The sequence below is a fragment of the Octopus bimaculoides genome, chromosome 15 (genome assembly GCF_001194135.2).
Source record: "Octopus bimaculoides isolate UCB-OBI-ISO-001 chromosome 15, ASM119413v2, whole genome shotgun sequence".
NCBI classification, from domain to species: domain Eukaryota; kingdom Metazoa; phylum Mollusca; class Cephalopoda; order Octopoda; family Octopodidae; genus Octopus; species Octopus bimaculoides.
This window is the reverse complement of record NC_068995.1, coordinates 49821066-49822224: the sequence shown is the minus strand read 5'-3', so window position 1 is coordinate 49822224 and position 1159 is coordinate 49821066. Positions and strand designations below refer to the sequence as shown.

The 1159-nt window shown below is 42.9% G+C and overlaps 1 protein-coding gene across 1 annotated transcript in view; it reads right to left on the bottom strand.

The window, feature by feature from the left end:
• The window catches only part of LOC128249539 (uncharacterized), a 44769-nt gene that overhangs the window by 27669 nt on the left and 15941 nt on the right, over positions 1-1159 (bottom strand). The window lies entirely within an intron of this gene.

The following is a 1159-nucleotide window of genomic DNA, read 5'->3' as shown; positions in this document are numbered from 1 at the left end:
GTGTCGTCTTCCCTTCTTTTACGCAACAAGAACGACCCGTTTCTCGACCGGATTGTGACTTGCGATGAAAAGTGGATTCTTTACGACAACCGACGATGCTCAGCTCAGTGGTTGGACGCCGACGAAGCTCCAGGTTAGTTAGAGATCGTGTCCTTAATGTGACCTTGCCTGTCCGGACGCTGCATGTAGAATTGTTTTCGTTTGGGGGGTGGGGCTGAGTTGTCGTCACAACAGTCACACACTGTTTATGCAAAGGAGTGGACGGTTGAACCACGACTAATGATTTCAAGCTGAGATATCGCATGTTGCTTTCAAGCGCTTCCTTGCCAACCCCACTCGCCTACCACGTCATTTCTTTCATGTAGATTTCTCTTTTGTGGTACTGTTGGGCGCGCCCACAGGCATAATTTATCGCATAACTATAGTTCCTCTGTCGGCTGATTGTTCAGCGTGGTAGCGGCAGCGCCGACTGCCGCAAAGGAGAACATATCCACTGAGGGCTTTTTGGTGCGTTCAAAAATCACATACTCTTACCCACTTTTCCATGACAAGATTAGGGCCCATATTCTTCCAAACAGACGTACGACATGTCACTTAGTCAGATTAGCCCTTCATTTACTCCACAAATGTTTTGTCGTCAATGTTGCACTTTCCGGTATCACATGCTTCAACTTAACTGTAACATATATACAAACTATGCCATTTAAATCCCGAACAACGCCGGGTATGTCAGCTAGTATATATATATATATATTCATACCAAATATACAGACAACTTTACTACAATATTTTCTACTCTAGGCACAAGGCCCGAAAATTTTGGGGAGTGGGGGGGGGCAGTCGATTAGATCTACTCCAGTACGCAACTGGTACTTAATTTATCGACCCCGAAAGGGATGAAAGGCAAAGTCGACCTCGGCGGAATTTGAACTCAGAATGTAAAGACTGACGAAATACCGCTGAGCATTTCGCCCGCAGTGCTAACGTTTCTGCCAGCTCGTCGCCTTAAATTTTCCACAATAATGAAATATGTAATAAGCATTACTTATACCTTGTCTTAGGACTGAAACAAGTAAAAGATAATATATAAACATGAAAATCCACAATCACATATAGTGGTCTTTTTTTCTCTAAATTATATATATATTATAAATTAAAT